Raw genomic sequence first — 22,097 nt, 5'->3', positions numbered from 1 at the left:
AAGAAACGGCCTTTAAATGTCTATGCAATTACATGAAAATGTTCCTCAGCTGCAGTTTGTTAGTTTGAGTCCTCACTGACAGATTCCACTCATACACAGTAAATTCAGCCTCTTATTAAATTAGAAACAGATTTGAATAAGTTATTCAAAATAATGAGACCCATAGCATTTAAACCCCTACAACAAACGTAATGAGCGTGACTCAGACTGAGGAAGAAGCGCTAGGAGAGACAGACAGATGAAGTTGTGTGTGGCAGAGAGACGCTGTATTGACATTTCGAGATGCTGTAAATCAGGGAAGAGGGGCGAGAATGGACTGTGCATCTCGTGAAATATTAGCATTGAACGAACGGTGCGGGCGGACGGCTTTTAGCACATCTCAAGAGTGATGCTTTTCTTCCCAGCTCAATCTAGACACACTGTTATGAATGTAAACAATCAGCACACTCCAGTCCATTAAACATCTGCGAAGACGCCGCTTGAAAGTCCTGGTCACTGTGAATGGTTGTTGAATGGAAATTAACTGGAGATTTTTATTTTTGTGTTTCAATAACAAAAAACAAATCCAAAGTCAAAGTGCCACTTTTATGCTTTTTCAGATGTTAACCTTTCATGCAGTGTGAATGTAAAAAGGTCTGCAATGTTTCAAAGATCAAAGTATAAATGCATAAATTGAGTTTTTGTCTCTTAAAAGAAAGAAGTGATTCTGAACTGAAACGAGTCGTCAGTAATTCCAGTCTCACTTCCTGCTGAACTTTGTGTAACTAATTAGCATAATGCCAGCCTGTGGTCTTGATTGGCTGAACAGCGTCTCTTAGCTCCGCCCTCAAACACTGTAGTGTATCTGAGACTGGAAGAGTTTGGTTCGTGTTGTTCATGTGGAGAAGACGCTGTTTTCTGCTGACAAAGCAAATCCACTTTGATGAGATTGATACGGTAAAACCCACGCCATCGTCACTGTTCGTATCACTGTGTGTCAAGAGCTGAGATTCAGATATGATAATGAGCGTTTTGTTTCTGACCAATCAGAGCAGAGCAGCTCTCAGAGAGGCGGGGTTTAGAGAGACTGAATCTCCAAATTAACCATTTCAGACACTGAGAAAAGAGCTGATGCTGCAATGGATATGTGAACATTAAATTTTTTTATTTTTTTTTTACCTTGGATGCACATAAACCTGTTATATTGTATTGTGCACATGAATATAGAGCAGTTTTATGTGCACTCACATACACATGCACGCTAAAAAATGAAGCGCAGACATTCTCTAATCCATTAATGGTTCTATTCATCCTGTCGGTGAAGCTCACGCTGCTGCGATAATCACAGATACGGTTCTGTCTATGTAAATCTACAGCCACGTCTACACACTTTTAACATGACCTTTTAATTCTGATCGTCCATTAGTGATCTCTAGTCCTGCTCTTTCTCTCTCTCTCTGTGTGTGTGGCATTCGCTTCAGATCTCCATTAAATGAAGGATCACTGACAGTCAGCAAAGAAATGTCTCACATCTTCTCACCCATTAGAAACCTTTGCTGACAGCAGACAATGACTGGTTAGTTCCCTTCTTACCAGACTATCAGCACATGGCAACAATCCAGAACACCCTAGCAACATGACATCTACTTATCATCTGCTTATACTTGTGTATATCTTCTTGTGTAGGTAATCCAGGCAGCACAAGGATGCTAGTAATTCACCCACTCACCGTTCAGCATTACGCTCACATATCTGAAATCCAGTCCAAGAACAAATAGCATCTATTAGTTGAACAGCACAGGGTTTAATAAAGGACACATGAACACAAATCGCACAATTTAGCAGAGCGGTTTGATGGATGTCAAGCCAAACAATTCAGCAGTCCCTGCGGACGTCTGCAGCCTGAAGTTAACTCAGATTCATAACGCTATAATAACCCTGCCGGCTTGCTTTTAAATGTATTGTGAACGATTTGTGAAGCACCTCTACGCCAGAGCCCCGAAAATGAGTTTTCTAATCACGCTGAAGGATTGTGCTGCATATATGGGTTTTGAAAGCGCTGCTGATGATGACGTGATATGATATCATTAACATTAACAAGTGATTGAATCTAACTGATTTTTAGATGACATTTGTGCATATATGCGTGTGTGTATACTGTGTATTATATATATATCTATATCTATATTATATCTATTATATTATATGATGTCGTCATATATATATATATATATATATATATATATATATATATACAACATCATATAATATAATATATATATATATATATATATATATATATATATAATATATATATATAATAAAAATTCAAGTTTTGCATTATTCTAGAATGTGACTATAGATAGACATGACTTTGCTATTTTTCTGCAGTTTGCTCCAGGTCATTCCTGTTCTGCAACACCTTCTGAAAATCAGTCTGCTTGTGTTGAAATTAATTAAAGTGATTCTTTAGAAGGATTTATCAGACATTCAGATTTGTGTTTGGGTAAATCTCAGACACTTCATTTAATTAAACCTCTATTAGTTACACAGTGACAAGGAAATAAACAGGATGTTAATAATGTTAATTGAGGGATTGAAATCAAACCCAAATAGTCCCAATATTTAATGCAGTTTCTATTTTACAGTATCTTGTTTTAAGGATGAATATTTAAACGTTAAGGATATAGTTGATCGTCTCTTAACAAAGCCACATATTTAAGGTCTGGGTAGATTAGATGGTCATCAACCAATCAGTTTTTGTGATAAGATGCAGGAGAAATTGGCAGGAATAAAGATCGAGAGACAAGGGCCAGATTGTTATGGCAAGACGATTGGGTCAGAGTATCTCTGAGGGTGCTTTCACACGGCAATCGCACTCGGGTGCGCACCAAAAGCGGACCAAACAAGCGTAGGAGGTCTCGGTACGCTTTCAAACGAACTCTGGAGCGGTTTGTTTGTGGTGAGAACGTGATCCGACCTCAAACAGAACCAACTGCCAAAGAACTGCTCATTTTTGGACTAAACCAGTTGCCGTAGTCATATGCGCTGTGATTATGGGATGAGGAGAAATGTTTGTAGACAGTTTGCACTTTAAGCATGGCAGCTCGCGGACAAACTTGGAGTTGTGAGGAGGTGCGGAGCCTGATAGAAATTTGGTCTGATGACCATATGTCCCAACTGTCAAACACAATTTTAAAGAGAGAAAGGGCACAACATTACCTGATGGATCGTTGGTCATTTTTTTGGGATGATGAGCAAGTCACTGTTTAGCAACATTAATGCACGCCTCCTCCTGAAGTGACTTGCGATGCGCCTTCGCCGCGTGCAGTGCATTAACACATTATTTTCGAGCCGCATATCCTCGCTTCATTCTCAAATATTATTGTTTGTCTAAAGTGGTGTAGACAAACTATATAATAAAATATGACCAGGGATACAATCAGCCCACGCAGTCGTCTCTCCATAGTAAACAGCGGCGTGTTGTCTGCCGGATTTTCCTCCTCTTTGTTTACTTCTGGGAGTTCTGTTGGAATTTTCCCGCACGTTAATTCTGACCAATCGAAGTGCAGTTATGGAAATGCCTTCAAGACACATCTGGCCAATGAGTGATGTGGATGCTGTCATGTGACTGCATTTTGGTTCGTTTTATCAACTCATAAACTGATTCGGACCAGAGCAATCAGTGTGGTGTGAAAAGGAACCAAAACGTCTGAAAAATGCTACAATGTATCATTTTTCGCCCTTGGTCCGGACCTAATGAACCGAACTACAGATGTGAAAGCACCCTGAAACTCAAGGCTTGTGTGACGCTCCCGGTCCGCAGTGATGAGGATTTACCAACAGTGTCCGAGGAGGAACAAACACAAACTGGCGACAGGGTGTTGGGCTCAGCGATGCACGAGAGCAATGAAGGCTATCCCGTTCGCCTCGAGACAACAGAAGTTCTGTCAGGACCACTATCGTCAAATACGATTGATAATTAGCTTACAGTTTGTATTGGCGGTGTGGTTCTGTTCTGTGCAAGAACTCTCTGTGCATCCATGCAGCCCTAACATGGATAAGAGCAGCAATAACCCCCCTTGGGGTAAACAGAACAGAACCAACATGAATGCATTGCAGATATTATTAATGTCAGTATTTTAATGTACAACATAATTCGAGAATTTAGTCTGATTCAAGGGGGGATCAGAATGCCAAATCCTGACTGACGACAGGTGGAGCTGGGGAGGGAGGAGGGTAATTAGCTCCTGAGAAACGCGATAGCTGCTGATAATACTGAAGGAGCTTATTTATGTTATAGGCGTCGTATATATACACTGCTCAAAAAAATTAAAGGAACACTTTGAAAACGCATCAGATCTCAATGGGGAAAAATATCATGCTGGATATCTATACTAATATGGACTGGGTATGTGTTATGAACGAAAGGATGCCACATTGTTTGATGGAAATGAAAATGATCAACCTACAGAGGATTAAACTCAGTAGTTTGTATGGCCCCCATGTGCTTGTATGCATGCCTGACAACGTCAGGGGCATGCTCCTAATGAGACGACGGATGGTGTCCTGGGGTATTTCCTCCCAGATCTGGACCAGCGCATCACTGAGCTCCTGGACAGTCTGAGGTGCAACCAGGTGATGTCAGATGGACCGAAACACAATGTCCCAGAGGTGTTCTATTGGATGTAGGTCAGGTGAGCGTGGTGGCCCTTCAATGGTATCATTCCTTCATCCTCCAGGAACTGCCTGCATGCTCTCGCCACATGAGGCCGGGCATTGTTGTGCACCAGGAGGAACCCAGGACCCACTGCACCAGCATAGGGTCTGACAATGGATCCAAGGATTTCATCCCGATACCTAATGGCAGTCAGGGTGCCATTGTCTAGCCTGCAGAGGTCTGTGCGTCCCTCCATGGATATGCCTCCCCAGACCATCACTGACCCACCACCAAACCGGTCATGCTGAACGATGTTACAGGCAGCATAACATTCTCCACGGCTTCTCCAGACCCTTTCCTGTCTGTCACGTGCTCAGGGTGAACCTGCTCTCATTTGTGAAAACCAAAGGGCACCAGTGGCGGACCTGCCAATTCTGGTGTTCAACGGGAAATGCCAATCGAGCTCCCTGGTGCTGGGCAGTGAGCACAGGGCCCACTAGAGGACGTCGGGCCCTCAGGCCACCCTCATGAAGTCTGTTTCTGATTGTTTGGTCAGAGACATTCACACCAGTGGCCTGCTGGAGGTCATTTTGTAGGGCTCTGCCAGTGCTCATCATGTTCCTCCTCGCACAAAGGAGCAGATACCGGTCCTGCTGATGGGTTAAGGACCTTCTACGGCCCTGTCCAGCTCTCCTAGAGTAGCTGTCTGTCTTCCTGGAATCTCCTCCATGCTCTTGAGACTGTGCTGGGAGACACAGCAAACCTTCTGGCAATGGCACGTATTGATGAGCCATCCTGAAGGAGCTGGACTGCCTGCGCAACCTCTGTAGGGTCCAGGTATCGCCTCATGTTACCAGTAGTGACACTGACCCTAGCCAAATGCAAAACTGGTGAAAAACAGTCCAAAAAGATGAGTAGGGAAAAAATGTCAGTGGCCTCCACCTGTAAAACCATTCCTGTTTTGGGGGTTGTCTCACTGTTGCCCATCTAGTGCACCTACTGTTAATTTCATTAACACTAAAGCAGCTGAAACTGATTACCAACCCCCTCTGTTACTTAACTGACCAGATCAATATCCCAGGAGTTTAACTGACTTGATGCTATTCTCTGATTAAAAAGTGTTCCCTTTATTTTTTTGAGCAGTGTATATATGTATATAGCCTATATATAATTAGTTTTTTTTTGTGACTGTGCCATCTGGACCATCTCATTTTCCACAGGTATGTTGCTCTAGAAATCCATTGTTCATCTGTGAGCTTGTGAGGGAGTCTAGAACGCCTCGCTGGATGTGTTTTATTGAATAAGTTCACAGAAATGACACGCAACACAAAACCCTTTTGAAAGCAAACTCTGATGCCAGGGAATCATGTCGTTATTGCAGTAATATCTCTATGTCGGGTATGATATGGCATGGAATCTTTCTCGAGGAGAGAAAAATAGGGCAGCACTGAGATTTGACACCAGGAATGTGAAATTACAGTCAGTTTGAGTTCAATTTTCTTTGCATTCAGATGGATATGCTTCCTCATGCACAACCAAATATCTCTGGATCTCTGGCGCCATTGGCTGTGTTATGATGAACCTGATGAAAAACCCCACAGAAAGAGGAGAGAAGGAGTTTCTCTCCATTCTATAAAGCAAATCTCTGCTGATTTAAGGGCTCTGTAATTTAAGACCTTCAGACACCGCAAGAGCTTTATTGCAGTCAGTGCAAACATATCAGCTCAAACATCATGAAAAATACTGACCTAATATCTGCTACAGGCCCATAGTGTGTGTGTGTGTGTGTGTGTGTGTGTGTATCAATGATGAAGATGTGTATCATTTTTTTCAACAAGTAGCAGTATAATTCAACAAGAAATGTTGTGATGTAAAAAACAGTTTTTACATTAAACATTAATTGTTTCTAGTTTAATTGGTTGTCTGTTCAAGTTTGTGGTCACTATACTTGAGATCATAAAGTCAAACTTCACATGACTTGTAGTGATGCAGCATTAAACTGAGACATGAGATAAGCAGCTAAAGCAGATGATGTTTCTTTCTAGACACTCCTGCTTTGTCTGGCTGAGGTTTTTAATATTTGGTTTGGCAATAATGGCCTCTTGAGCTTTAAGATCTTTAAATTCTAGTCAGATTCTCTCTAGATAGATTTATGAAGTGCCCACAGCTTCAGCATAATGAGGCTTGACATTTACTGTTGGCCTGGTGAGAGAACAGTCAGAACATGAACCTGAATTTTGTGTAACTTTAATGTGTCCTGTTTAAAGCAAAGGCATTGTGATTTTAAAGAAAATACCCATTTTATGAAGAAATTGTGAATTGCATTTGTCCATGCAAACGTTGCAAAAGCACATTCATGCTGTGGTGTTGTGAGTGGTCGCCAGGGCATTACTTTGTGATTGCTAGAGTGTTAAGCATGTTGCTAGGGTGTTTGTGTGGTTTCTATGGTGTTTCCAAACGGTTGCTAAGGTGTTCTGATCTGAATGTTTTAAAGGAGAACTCCGGTCAATTTTAACATTGAGCTCATTTTTTTGTACATTTGGAGTGCTGTCAATACAGAGAACAACGACAAAAATCGGTGTTGCCTACACCGAGTTATTCTATTTTTAAAATTTGCACCCTGTTGACTTCAATGGGGCAAGTACTAAACCTGCTTTTAGCCTCTTAACATCCTTGATGTGTCATTACAAGTGCACAGAAAATGTGAGTGATTCCTTCTGAGTGAACATGAGTGAGTCTGACTGCAGTAGATGTGAAAGAAATGTATAAAAATGATGTTATTTAAGCCAGCGCAAATACCTTTGTTTACATCCTGTTTTTCGGTTGAAGTCCAAAGTAGTCGATTGCCGAGTTCACGCGCGTGATCATAGGTATTAAACCTATGCGTGTGAACTCTGCAATCGACTACTTTGGACTTCAACCGAAAAACAGGATGTAAACAGGTATTTGCGCTGGCTTAAATAACATCATTTTTATCCATTTCTTTCACATCTACTGCAGTCAGACTCACTCGTGTTCACTCAGAAGGAATCACTCACATTTTCTGTGCACTTGTAATGACACATCAAGGATGTTAAGAGGCTAAAAGCAGGTTTAGTACTTGCCCCATTGAAGTCAACAGGGTGCAAATTTTAAAAATAGAATAACTCGGTGTAGGCAACACCGATTTTTGTCGTTGTTCTCTGTATTGACAGCACTCCAAATGTACAAAAAAATGAGCTCAATGTTAAAATTGACCGGAGTTCTCCTTTAAGCATTTTGCTTTGCGGGTAATAGGGTGTTTTGGGTGGTTTCTAGGGGGTTGCTATGTTGTTGCTAAGATATTTTAAGTGTTTTATAGCATGTTGCTATGTAGTTGCTAGAGTCTTTGGGTGGGTTCTATGTTGTTTCAAAGTGGTTGCTAAGGTGCTCTGCTCTGAATGTTTTAAGCACTTTTCTTTGCAGTTTAAAGGGTGTTTTTGGTGGATTCTGTGGTGTTTCCAAATGGTTGCTAAAGTGTTCTGAATGTTTTTTTAAGCATTTTGCTATGCAGTTGCGAGGGTGTTTTGGGTGGTTTCTATGGTGTTGCTTTGTTGTTGCTATTAGTGTTTTTAAGCACAATACCATGCACATTTATATTTAATCATTTAGCTGACACTTTTATCCAAACTGATTCACAAATGAGGAGAACAAAAGCAATCAAACCAACAACATTATATTCAAGTGCTGTGACTAGTCTTAGTTAATCCAACACAGTACATGTAGCAAGGTTTTTTAAATAGATATACAGTATAGTAAGTGTTAGTATAAATGAGTCAAGTGTTGCCAAAAAAGATGCGTCTTCAGCAGTTTCTTGAAAGTGGCTAAAGACACAGCAGCCCGGGTTGAGTTAGGCAGATCATTCCACCAGCAGGGAAATATCTGGGAAAGTGACTTTGTGCCTTTTTGGGATGACACCACAAGGTACCGTTCACTTGCAGAATGCAAGCTTCTGGATGGCACATATGTCTGGAGTAATGACTTTAGGTATAGGGGTGCAGAGCCAGCGTTTTTTCTGTAGGCAAACATCAGTGCCTTGAATTTGATGCGAGCAGCAATTGGCAACCAGTGCAATTTTATGAGTAGAGGTGTGACGTGCGTCTCTTCGGCTCATTAAAGACACTCTCACTGCTGTATTCTGGCTCAGTTGTATAGGTTTGACAGTGATACTGAAAGGCCTGCCTAGAGAGCATTACAATAGTCCAGTCTGGATAGAACAAGTTCTTGGAAAAGGAGTTGTGTAGCTCCGATAAGAAGGGCCTGATCCTCCTAATGTTGTATAAGGCAAATCTGCATGAACGGGCAGTTCTAGCAATGCGGCCTGTGAAGTTCAACTGATCATCAATCACAACTCCAAGGTTCCTGGATGTCCTTGATGGAGTTATGGTTGATGAACCTAGCTGAATGGAGAAGTTGTGATGAAGTGTTGGGTTGGCTGAGACTAGAATAATTTCTGTCTTCGCAAGGTTGAGTTGAAGGTGGTGGTCCTTCATCCAGCAAGAAATGTCTGTCAGACAGGCTGAGATGCGAGCAGCTACCGTCAGATTGTCTGGTTGGACTGAGAGGTAGAGTTGTGTTTCATCAGCATAGAAGTGATATGAAAAACCATGTTTCTGAAGGACAGATCCTAGTGATGACATGTAGATGGAGAAGAGAAGTGGTCCAAGCACTGAGCCCTGAGGCACTCCAGTAGCTAGATGTTGAGACTTCGAAGCCTCACCCCTCCATGATACCCTGAAGGTCATACCTGAGACTTAAACCATTGGAGGGCAGTTTCTAGGGTGTTTTGGGTTGTTTCTAGAGTGTTGCTATGCTGTTGCTATGGTACTTTGGCTGGTTTCTATGGTTACCAAGTTATTTGAATGTTTTTAAGCACATTGCAATGGAGTTGCTAAGATGCATTACATCTCCAGAGGGACTAGTACTAGTGATGAGTGACTATATTTGTATTAAGGTTTTGACTAAAGAATTGTTGAAGCAGCATGTTATTTCACAAGACAATTCATGCATCGTTTCAGGAAATACAGGGATCCGGTTTTGATTTAGGAGGCGGAAAGCACATTAATCTTCCACTGATTGGATTAATGTGATTCTCATTCATAGCAGATAGAGAGTGTTCGAGAGAATAAAGCAAAGTCATTCAGTGCTCATCGCAGGTGGGTTTTGGGAAACTGGTCAAATCATTCCTTTAAAACAATTCCTAATATCTCCTGCCTGAATTAATCATACTATAACCAACTTAAGGTAACAGACCTATGCATATTTTATGCATACTCACTCTCTCTCTCGTGTCCTGTCGAGCTGTAGCTCCCATTATCATTGGCTTTCATGGGATTTATGGGACGGGCTTTGGGATTTCAGGGGGCCATTAATCAGAATAAACGTCTCAAATAACTGTGTGTGCTGATTCCTCAGCTGTTCTGAACGGTCTTTCTGTTTCATATGATCAATGAGGAGAAACGGGTCAATTTAAAAGCACATAATCAGAGAGCAACATTCTGGACTTCAGACTTACTGCTGCTTTAGAGGATTGCAGAAGCTTCTCTCCACCGTCCAACCTTCACCTCCGTTCAGTTCTCTTTCTCACACACGATTCCTCCCACAGGCACGTGGACTCCATTTCTTTGAATGATTAAATTAGCGAGTACTCCCTGTTTTGTAATGCTGCGGAAAATCACTTTTCAGAGCTCACCGGTGGTGGTTATGTAAAGACATTTCAGATTGACTGGCTCTGCTTCATGTCCTCAGAATGCCAGTTAAGCTTTCTAAAAGTTCTTGTAATAAAATAAGAGAGGTTATTAATGGTTTTCGAAGAATAATTCATCCAAAAATTAGACTTATTTCATCCCACATTGTTCCAAATTTGAATGATTTTATTTCTTCAATGTAAGAAGATGTTTAGCTGAATGTTCATGCTGCAGTTTTCAGTACAACTGACATGAATGGGGACTTGGACTGTCCAGGTCTAAAAACAAAAGTTATCGAAAATATGTTCTAAGAACCTTTTGCTAACGTTCCCACTAAGTTGTAAAAAATTTCTGAATGTTCCCTGAAAGCTCAAAACATTCAATTTTATCATTCTTGAAACATTATGGGAATGTTAATTTTGAATGTTGAACATTCTATAACAAGTAGAAACATTTAAAAAAAAAAAAAGTAAGACAAACACATTGTGGTGAGATCTGGTATTTATCTCAGTTCCTGAAGAACCCCTAGTATCGAAGTAGCTAGGTGGTCTTTTGCTGTAAACCCTCACTAGCTTGTTTAGCCTATACCAGTAAATCTAGGTGTGTCCCTAAACAATAACAATCATTGACTACTAGGCCTATTGATCAAATTCATGCTTACCCTCCAACAGAGTCTTCCCTGGATCCTTCGTTGTCCTTGGTCTTGCAAGATATACTATAATGCTCTTTCTATTACTTATAGAACTGTCTTTGTAAGCTGAAGTAAAACTGAACAGTGTTTGTCTTTATAAAATAAAAATGTATTTGAACAAAAGATAAAAATACTGGTTACACGATTAATATTTGTAGCAAAGGTTACAGGTTATAATACTTCAGCTTATCCAATCTCAACAGGGCAGTCCTGTATGAGTGGAAAATTACACAGGCTATTTACCTTGTAAGCAGTTCCAGCAATAGATGTAAAAAATAACTTGTTCTTATCCGAGCTATACAAGTTAAGATAATACAGGGGAGCAATATAAGTAAAAAGAATTTCAGTTAATAAACTGAACTGGAAGAGAGCTGATTTCTCCACAGGGATGCACACGACATCAAAATCAAAAATGCAACAACTAACAGTCAAAAAGCAGTCATGTTTATACGGAACTGGGTTACATTGTTTCTATGCAATTTCTTGTTTAGGAACTAAATCATGTGACATCAACCTTCTATTGCCTCAGTCAAGGAGGCTTCTGGTGTCGACATTGTTTCCCATATATGGGCATTCTTCCGTCCTTTGCGTCCTCTTCACTTCGGGCATCTGTGTAAGTGTGTGCATGTGTATGTATCTGGAAGTGTATTTGTAGGTTCATAATATCTTTCAAAATTCAAATAATTCCCAACAGCATTTAAATATGATGCATCAAACCACATTGAGGCAATTTTGCAAGAGTTATGGCAGAATAACTGTTCTTCACACAAAGTCGCCATTAAGGTGAAGATGAATAAATTATAAAATTTAAATTTCTGGTGCTATTCCATTAACATTTACATTTTGCAGTGCATCAGTTTTATTTAGTTTGATTTGAATGTGAAATTAGCTTGTAACTGTATTCCTTCCCATCCTGCTTTCTCCACCAGAAAGACTCGATGTTTCTTTATTTATTTAATGAGGTAGAACATTTCTGTTTATGAATTCAGGGCTGCTTCACTGAATAATGTCCACATGTTAGGATTTCCCCCTCTGAAATACAAGCGCAGGGTTTTGTTTTTTGTTTTTTTTTTCTCTCCGAAAGACTTGATAAATATGAAGGAAACTCAGCAGGACGGTGAAATGTGTCTTTGTTTCTCAAAGTCAGCATGTTCCTGAAGCTGTGCGGCTTTAATTAAACATCAGATCCACATTCACTGTCAGAGTGATCTCTCACATCCTGAAGGACACAAGCGGACGAACCGTATCAGAAATAAGGAATTATCACACGCACACACACACACACACACACACACACACACACAAACTGCAGTTGTGATTTCTGTTGTCTGTTATGGAAATATGTACATGCAAAATGTCCACAAACACAAGACAAGGTTGTGGGAATGACAAGCATGTTTAAATACAGTGTTTGAATGCTCAGTGTTATCATTCTCTCTCTCTCTCTCTCTCTCTCTCTCTCTCTCTCTCTCTCTCTCTCTCTCTCTCTCTCTCTCTCTCTCTCTCTCTCTCTCTCTCTCTCTCTCTCTCTGCAGTGAGTGAGTCTCTTCATCTGAATATGAGTTTTCTTCCCATAAATATTTAAATCCAGTCACTTTTGGGTCATTTAGTCTAAGCTCAGCTTTAGAGGTCCTTGACTATAAAGTTTTATTTTTATTTTTTGTTTTTCTGGTGAAAGAAATACATAAATGAAGAAAAGAGGCAAAATATTAAATGCCACGAATAAAAACTTGTTTCGCTTATTAAACATAATGGTTCCAAAAGGAGGAGTTGTTTTTTTTTTTACAGTGATGCCAAAGAAGAACCATTTTTGGTTCCCAAAATAACCTTTCAGTGATCAGTTCTTAAAAAATATATGTTTTCTTACTGTGAAGAACTTTTGGTAACACTTTAAAGTAAGGTTTAATTTATTAACATTAGTTAATGCATGAAACTAACAGCTAACAATAAGTAAATATAAATTTACAGCATTTATTATTCTTTGTTAATGTTACTTAATAAAAATGTTCATATTCATGTTAGTTCACAGTGCATTAACTAATGTTAACAGATTACATTAGTTAATGTTAACATTTGATCCATTTAATTGATGTATTAGTAAATGTTGAGATTAAGGTTCTTTATGAAACCATCATGGCAATAAAAGGCCTTTAAATTTAAGGGTAAAAACAACATGTATAATACAGTTAATTCCAGATGCTATTGTTTATTTGAAATATGTAATTGAAATGTGAGTGCCCACATTCATTTAAAAAGGAGCTGTACTTGATTGAAAATATCTGTCTTCATTCCCAAGATGACTGGTAAAAGTCTTATTTTCTGCCATATATTTTTGTTATTTTCTGCACTGTCTCTTTAGTGAGTGTCAAGATATCTCTCTACCTGCCTTTCTCTTTGTCGAGCTGCCTCTCTCTCTCTCTCTCTCTCTCTCTCTCTCTCTCTCTCTCTCTCTCTCTCTCTCTCTGTCTGTCTCTTTCCATCTCATGTTCATTCGCTGCCTTTCTCTAGAGCCACTTTCTCATCTTGGAGTGTAAACATTAAGGTTTCTATTTCCATAATCCGACAGACTGTATTAGGAGGATAAGCTCTTGTGGTTTGCTGGACTCTGAACAGGTTAAATCACCATCAAATTCCCTGAGGAAGATACGTGCTGAGGTTTACGGGAATCCGCCTGAGTTTGCTTTGTGAGTGACTAGAGTACTTAGGTTAGATTTATTCAGATAATTGATGAAAGCACTCATCACGCTATATTGTACTGCTCATGTACCAATTAAAACATCTCCAAACATTCGATCTGTGTCCAATAAGGCAGTGGAAAGATGAATCCACATAACTTTCATGCTCTCTGAAATGAACTGGGTTTTTTTTTTTTTTTTTGGAGTGCACTGGTGAAATTATTTGGACTGGTTGTGAATCAATATTAACCTGGCGGTAATTGGCAATTGATCTTGTTTGTATAATTGTACATTCACACAAGAGCAGGTGACCTTCTTTTGCTCCTGTACAAAAGTAGAGTCATCTCAAATCACTTGACAAATGCACACACAAACAAAAATATATTCACACGGGAATCGGAAAGTGCGGGAAACAGTGAATCACTTCCTCAATCGCTTTTGGGTCATTCTGTCTCAAATCAACCACATTTTAGAAACTTCTAACATTTTTGATTTTGTTAATATTTTTCTGAAGAAAGACAAACATATAAATAGTGATGAAATCCAAAATATTGGGATGAATACTGAGTAATCCACAATTTTGTAGAGGAGGGTCAAATTGACAGTTCTCAGCTGATATTTGGATCCAAATTACAGGGGAAAAAAATGACTTTAGCAAGGGGCGCTTGTCTGAAGTTTAAAATCATTGGTTACCCGTAAGCCAATCACATAACGTTTGGTTATGGCGTGTGTTATGCGCATGCTCAGCCGCATCTAACTTCCACTGTAAACACATGTATGATGCAAAAACTAAACCATCGAGCGAAATACCGGAGTGAACATGGCTGTGAACGACTTTTGCAGATTATGTGAAGTAAATCTACGCAAGTACGCATCCACCACGGTACAAACAGCGTCTACGTCACGGCTCTCAGCCCGCCCTCTGTTCGTTGATTGGCCCGGCTGTTTTCAGGCCGGTGGAAAACTGAAAGATACGCTGCTATCTCAGACTGACTACAGGAGCGAAATGAAATTAGCGGAAGTAGGAAGTCTGACGTAGTCAGGCTAATAAACCCTTCAATCAGAGTTGGAAAAATAACATTTTCACAGTAAATCGTTGCATAGCAAATTGAGAAATAATTCTGGATCTTCCGAGATTTTCCGAATGCATCGCGATTCTCTCTCGAATCGATTCTGAGCTTAGTTTTTAACAGCAGATGACACTGCGTGCTTTAGAAACATACGTACTCTGCTGGCTTCCAATGCCTTACACACACCACTTGAACCTTCCATAAAATAATCATTCATAAAGTTCGAAGGTTGAAGCGAATTACAAGGGTGTTAGCAGTGGGCACGAATTGCGATGCATCGATTTATTGACCCAGCCTTAATTTCAGGTCAATTTACCATAGAAATATTGTGTTTTTGAAACCTTTTTGACTGTTATAGTGCCACCTATTGTCCAATCCATAAAATGTTGCATGCTTGTTTAGAATCGTGTCGCATGTGCTCACTTAATTTCGTGAAGTTCTGAGTTTTCTTTTAGGAATTCTAGGCTTTTGTGTACACTTGGCCATGCATATTTTCTAAATATTTGCTATCCAAAGGGTAAAGTTTAACTATTTTGACAATTATTATAGAGTCCAGATTTGTACTGCAGTGGTTTTATCGAGGTTGAGCAAAAAGCCTAGTGTGGATTTTTTTTTTTTTTAAATAATCTCCAATAATTAACTAGTAAAAAATTTTCTCAGATCTCTAGGGCCATGAATCAATGAACCATGAATCAGTTTTGTTCGGGTCGGCGTCCGTTAACCTTGTCTAATAGGTGCTCAACTTTGTTTTTCGAGACACGCGAATGTTCAACTTTCAAGTTAATCAGACTGTTTCATAGCTATAGCCATTTTTATGTTTTTTTATTTTATAGTGCCACCAAGTGGCCAGTCGCTTTTTCACGCGACCACAGACTGAGCCCATCCATAGGTGTACCAAGTTTGGTGAAAATATCTAATTTCATTCAAGCGTTATAGCCATTTTAGTAAAAGTGGCCACACCCACTTCAAATGTTTTGGCGTCCCGTCACAAACGTGAATCGAGATTTCTGTACTGATCTGGTTCCGATCGGGCAAAAAACCTAGAACTGGTTTGCAAAAGTTTGTTTTTCAAAAAACCCAAAACATCCGAAAATTTGGTCAATGCAGCGATCAAATCCGAGACATTCATTTTGTTCGTCTTGAGCCAAGAATTACAATGATATATAAGACATTTGAATCTGCAACAGACGGTTAGGAGTTATGAACGATTTCATACTTTTGATCAATGTACAGTAGCGCCACTGTCAGGCCAATCGGGACGAGCCTTGGTGATTGTTTCTACGACTTAAGACTTTTTAGGGCAGAATGTTGATCATTGAAAATCCTAACAATAACAATAGGAACCCACTTTTGGTTTTCAACCACTAAAATGTAAGTATTTACTCATGGTGCCACATTGAGATCCCAATATCCCTGGAACTGAATCATAATAAGCCATAAAAATGAAGATACCAGAAGAAAACGTTTAAAAGGACATTACAATATCTTTAATACTACTTGAGTTACAGGCATTGTTTCCCATTTTTGAACTGTCACCATTGCCATGTAATGCAACAAGGATTGATAAACTCAATCCCCAATCTCTGAATCAATCTCAAAACTCATTCATGTATTTTTTTAACCAGAAAAAAAGTTAGGGATCTCTGTTTGAGTTGACATGGAATGACCCATTTGAAAAGATGTCACTGGCAAAGTTGTTATATAAAATTTGTATATATATATATATATATATATGTATGTATATGTATATGTATATACGTGTGTAATCATGTGAGGACAACTGGGGCCTTTTTAACTTGGTTCCCGTTTTAGATGATTTTGGTTCAAGAGTAAAAACATCCTGAATTAAATTCATTAGTGGCTCTTGCCCTCTAACTTGTAGTGAAGAATAATCACAGAAGAACATTAATTTGGATGGGAAACGACCCTTGTTTTCCCTCAAGGCAGTCAAGGTCACATTGTCTGAATTGTGCATAATGTGGTTCTCTGTATGGTTAACTTCCTATTCCTCATCTCTCAGCAATTTGCTAATTATTTTAAAATACTGAAGCTGTATTGTTCAGTTGTTTTGGGACAAGTGGACGATCAGTGAAAGGCAATTTTAATGTTGAACCATACAAATGTCAACCAAACAAAAACTGTTGACAATGATGTTGTGAATCATCTGTTTTGTTTTATCTTGTTTGATTTGAGTCTTGAGTTTTATGCTGCCATACCTCAAACAGACACATTCAATATGTCTCTCTTCAGAGTCGATTGATCCAATCAGCCCTCAATGGAGTTTTCGGCCAATGAGATTGATTCTCAGAGCAGATATTCTGAACCGGTTTGCACATCTGATTTGAGCCTGACCGAATAGCGTCATTAAGAAAGGTATGATGAGGGTGTTTCAGGCCGTTTTGCTCTTGCTGTCATAATGATGAAGCCGACAGGTCATATGCATTTCCACATCAGTGAATACTGAGCTCAAATATGAATGAGACACTGATGAGATGTCTGTAAGCCTTTGCCTTCGGCACACCAATAACTTGCCGTGCACGTCAGGAATTGGTCATTGAATTGTCATTCAAGCAGCATCGAAAATTGCAGACATTCAGATGAGAAAGATACTTTAATCAGTGTATTGATTTAAACACAGCTTGCTCACGCTTTGCCTCTCTCTCTCTCTCTCTCTGTCTCAGTTTAATTACTATTTGAACTATCATTTGTATATATGATTATGTTGAAAAAAACATCAAACCCTCTAGTTTAAAACATAAAGGTCATATTGTTTTTTTACAGATCATCTCAGCCTCAAACCGCTGACAGCCTGATGCAGATTAAACGCACAAAAATCTCCAGTTTGATTGGAAATCAAGTTTGATCTGGAAATGAAGTTTACAAGGTACCAGGTTGAACAAGCACTTTTGAGAAAGAACTAGTCAATGGATTTGGCATGTTAGAGTTGTCAAACGTTTGAAGAGTTTTTGAGGTACTTAGTGCCAAGGAAGCTAGAGAAGAACTGTTAAATTACTTTTTCACAGGTTTTTACTCCTGCATAAAGCAAAACCATCTGTTCCTGAATGCAATTCAAAGTATCTTTTGTTAAATTCAACTGTTAAATTCGTATTTGATTGCAGAATTCCATGTGAAGAATGAGAGCAGAAGTTAATTTGTTACAAAAAATGGCCACTGCCAAAACATCTGTTATAATGAAAATTATTTGGAACTGAAATATGGCTTGGAATATTTAAGGTGTTTCTTAACCTTTACTTTAGGATAATGTTTCTTATTATACCATAAAACTGTTATTTTATCTTTTCATGGGTTTTTCCGTTCTGACTGGGAGTGACCTTTACCTTTGACAACTCTTACAGCCCAGTGTGGATAAAAGCAGCTCCAGCATTAATCATGGCAGAATATGCTACACTGATCCCAGATCACTACACGAGAGCGGACAGCCGACAGCCGAACAGATTCCCCGCAGCTCTCCTGTCATTCACGTACGCAAACCGAACAGTTTCCTTTCTTTACCACAAAGGTCTGTCTTCAGGGCAAGATATGAGAGGAAAGTAAGAGAACGGCTTCATCCTCGTGTGGCAGAACGCTAGCTATTGTATATTGAGGGATGTGCACCATGGGAAATAAGTGCAGTTCTACAGCAGGACGATGGAGATTGAAAGAGCTGGAAAGACTGAAGGAGAAACCAATAATGAGAGTCAGGAGATCTTATATTACCATGGTCGTTCTATAAAATGGCTGCGTCCCTCATTAACATATCCCAATAGAGGTTTAGTGGGATTCAGTTTATCTGATGCTTTGAGCTTGTCAATATTCTAGTGTAATATCTCGCACACTAGCTCCGCTTTTGTTCGCACTGATTCAATGCGCTCTAGCTCGAAGATTTTGTATAGAAGCATGACGTTTTTTTGAGTCGGGGATGAAGTATGACATGTCTGCCAACTAGTGGAGGGGAGGTCGAACGAAATTTGACACCGTTTGACAAAATCGCCCATTTTATTCAGTGCCGTATCTTGTCGAGTAAACTCGACCGTGGCGCCTAGAGGGTTAATCACAAAGAACACTCCCTTTACAATCGCTGGAACTGTCAATAAAAAGGTGTTCTGGACTCTCGCCAAAACTCCTGTAATAATTAACAAATCTCTTTTTTACATTGCGTTTGCACTGTTAGTTATGATGAAAGCATTCGTTAGTGTGCAGAAATGGAGTTGCAATGATGAGATCACTGCATTCACGTGCTGAACATGTCTGATCGGCTACATGCTCATCTCTGCAACCTTTAATGCCACCATCAAATATAATGCTATAGATCTAAATTTAATGCTATAGATCTAAATATAATGCTATAATCAACACTTTTCACTATTAGTAAACCTTGAGAACTGTAATATTAAAAACGTGCTGAAAGTTTTCGAGAGAATTCCACATGTAACACTTAGCTATTTCATATGCAAAGATGTTAGCCAATCACAGCAGTGGGCATTTACACTGAACTCTCACAGCAGCCAATCACAGCAGTGGGCATTTACACTGGAGTCTCACAGCCAATCACAGCAGTGGGCGTTTACACTGAAGTCTCACAACAGACACGCCCCTTCAAACAGAGTGTTCAAACCAGAGGATAAAATCAGGCTAGAAAAATCCTTTTATTTCTAAATTTATGCTAACATTATAAGTACACCCCAGGAAACATTATAAAACAATAAAACAATGCAGTTCATGACCCCTTTAAAAAAACGTGTTAGTACATGTAACACTTGTACTAACTGTCGCCTTTTCCCACCTTTGTTGCCATTGGCTTTTGGCTTGTTTATTGTTTATAAACAAAAGTATTGTTTATTGTTAATGTTTACAAAGTAAAATCTGTTCAATTCTCTTCCAAATAAACAGTGTCATGATAATAAATCTGTAGTAAACAGTAAAACGGTTGACCCTGTTATTTTTTCTGAAGGCATAATTATTTCCCACCATATATTAGTGTTTATTAATTTGCGTTACCTGCCGTCTCTCTCCGCGTCTGCATCAATAATAATGATCTGTGCATCAGAGAGGTTGTTTGGAGGGCAGGGTGTTTGGGGAGCTGTAGATTCACTGCTATCTTTCAGGCGGTTGAGAGTTTGAGGCGTTTGAAGGTACAGTCAAGCGAGGAGTGACTCATTTTCCTCTTCAACAAACTTTTACTGGTAAACAAAACAAACTGTGTTCTCTGGATCATACGAGAAACCTGTCTGTCTCGCTCCAGAAAGACTTATTGTCAGTCAGTGGTGTGTGTGTGTGTGTGTGTGTGTGTGTGTGTGTGTGTGTGTGTTCAGGCAAGCATGACCATTGTTATGGCTCATATCAAGGGTTATGGATTTCAACCCAGAGTCAGGGGTCGTCATGCTCCATTCTTTTGAGGTGGCACCAGTGGGAGTCGTGGGTCACTTGGTGCCCTATGAGAGAAGACATGATAAAAAAAAAAAAAAAAAACATTTTTCAACTGTAAAATGTGTTAGTCTTGACTCTATATATCTATCATTCTATCTATCTGTCTGTCTGAAAAAAGCAGCTTTAACATTTCTATCATAAGGTCTTATTGGTCAGTCTCGTGCCAGAATCCATCAACACTGAAGCATATATTGATGGACTATGATTGAACTCTAATTCTTTATTTGTCTGTTGACTTTTATGAAAATATTACTAATGAAGCAGGAACAGGTCCATTTTTAGAATATTTGTTTAAGATAAAATTTAGAAAACCTATTTAAATCGTTCCTTTTTAATTTCTTTCTCACCATGAATACTGTATAGCCGGGGTCACTGGCATGGTGTTAAACTACAAACAAACAACAACTTATTAGCCAGTCAGTCATTTTTTGTATACTTCAGCAAATTGTTTGTTTCTTTCAAAGTTTCTTCCAAAAATGTCAATTATTTTTGCTTTATTTAAACCACTGTACAAGTGATTGTGAATCTCATCTTTCAGTCTATCTCAGCGAATCACATGATCTTCACTGGTAGTTTCTGCTTCACAGTTCTTCTCAAGCATTAAGTTAAACTCTTCTCAGCTCTGTTCTATTGTTCCTGATGCTGTTCATGGTTTGTCGTTGCTTTTCTATTTTATCTCTATCTCCGTTTATATTGTAGACAGTGAGGTGGCTCAGAGTTAGTACAGTACATGACTTAGTCTCACTGTTGCATCACATGCTTTCTGATTCCCTCTCTGAGAGAGAGAGAGAGAGAGAGAGAGAGAGAGAGAGAGAGAGAGAGAGAGAGAGAGAGAGAGAGAGAGAGAGATTGAACCGATCTTTATTAGATTTAAATCCAGGATTTACAACACTATTGTTACCTGTATAATTTTACCTCAACAACAATTACAAATAAAATTAAAAGTAAAAAATAAAGCTCCATCATCAATAACACATAAAAGCTCATTTATACCCCAAATTTCTGAAAAACTCAACATTATTGATCAGTTTATAATATGAAAATTCTTTTACCATACACTTCAACATTATTTCTACATCTGTTGAACTGTAAGTGAGTACCCCCCCACCCACCCCACACCTTTTATTTCATCTTAAATACTATTTTATTTAATTTCAGTGTGTTCAAACAAGTTATCTATATTCCACAATTGTTGTTTAATTTTTCTGTATTCTTTGAGGTCTTGTTATTTGTATTTATTTATATTTAATGTGTCTGTTCTTTTCATGCTCTATCTGCACAGTAGGATGTATGTATATTGTACGTCTGTGACTTTTAAGCTAAAAGCTTGGCAGACGAGATTTGGAGAAGGCAGATCTGAAAAGGTCGCGAGATTGGAAAAGAAGAGCGAGAGTATCGCGAGACGATTGATGATGAGCATTGTTGTCAATGTTGTTACCGAGATTGTATCTGGGTGTTGCAAGTGTTCTTGAAATAAAACCCGACCTTAAATCTTCATAAAAACACACATGTAGACCTTGTGTGTAACAGAACGAAGTTCCAACTCCTTATTTTTCCTTGTTTTCCACATTGCAAGCTTTGCTGAACCAATTAAATAATTTAATAAACACACTTTTCCTCTATCAAGCACTTTGTATTTGAGTCCCCCAATAAAAACTTTGTGGGAAAACTCCTCACCAAAACCCTGAAACCAAGCATCAAGCAGCTTAAAGACCTCCAAGTCTCAAACATCTTAAGAACAAATGTTCTATAGTTTCTCCCCCCCACCCCACCCCACCCCACCCCCTCACTGCTGGATTCAGGTGTGCTACATGTCTGTCTGTAGCTATCGCCCTGTGGATAAGCCTTCACTGCAGATCAGCAGTCCGCTTCTCAATGGGAGGCTTATAC

General features: G+C 39.2%; 1 long non-coding RNA gene across 1 annotated transcript in view; it reads left to right on the top strand.

Annotated features, from left to right (window-relative positions):
- The window catches only part of LOC307167469, a 35,698-nt gene extending 17,321 nt beyond the window's left edge, over positions 1 to 18,377 (top strand). The window contains exons 2-3 of the long non-coding RNA XR_013822794.1: positions 17,562 to 17,664; positions 18,137 to 18,377. This is a non-coding gene — a long non-coding RNA (uncharacterized lncRNA). The remainder of the gene's footprint in view (positions 1 to 17,561; positions 17,665 to 18,136) is intronic.
- Positions 18,378 to 22,097: the final 3,720 nt, after the last annotated feature.

Source organism: Squalius cephalus (assembly GCF_949319135.1).
Source record: "Squalius cephalus genome assembly, chromosome: 11".
NCBI lineage: Eukaryota > Metazoa > Chordata > Actinopteri > Cypriniformes > Leuciscidae > Squalius > Squalius cephalus.
The sequence above is the reverse complement of the archived record's forward strand: the minus strand, read 5'-3'. Positions and strand labels throughout refer to the sequence as shown.